Raw genomic sequence first — 358 nt, 5'->3', positions numbered from 1 at the left:
GTGATTTGTTTTATATGGTTAGTTGTTTTATGTATTTTATTTTTTAATTTTGTACAGCACTTTGGTCGACACTGTTGTTATTAAATGTGCTATATAAATCAATAAAACTAAACTAAAACTAAACTACTATTAACCTAGCCAGGTGTGCACAAAAAATCTGTCTCAAAAGAACTCTTTTCATCTTAGTCAGCAGCCTTTACATGCTATGATGTAACTAACCTTCCTTTCAGTCCTGGATGCTGATTGGTCAACAGAGTTCAAAACATGAATAAATAGACAATATAATAGCAGCTAAGACACAACACTGGTTCAGCTGGATACTGGTTTTATCACTGCATGTCACCCATATAAGCGGTTA

Source organism: Sinocyclocheilus grahami, unplaced genomic scaffold (assembly GCF_001515645.1).
Source record: "Sinocyclocheilus grahami isolate Dianchi unplaced genomic scaffold, SAMN03320097.WGS_v1.1 scaffold5515.1, whole genome shotgun sequence".
NCBI classification, from domain to species: Eukaryota; Metazoa; Chordata; class Actinopteri; order Cypriniformes; family Cyprinidae; genus Sinocyclocheilus; species Sinocyclocheilus grahami.
The sequence above is the reverse complement of the archived record's forward strand: the minus strand, read 5'-3'. Positions refer to the sequence as shown.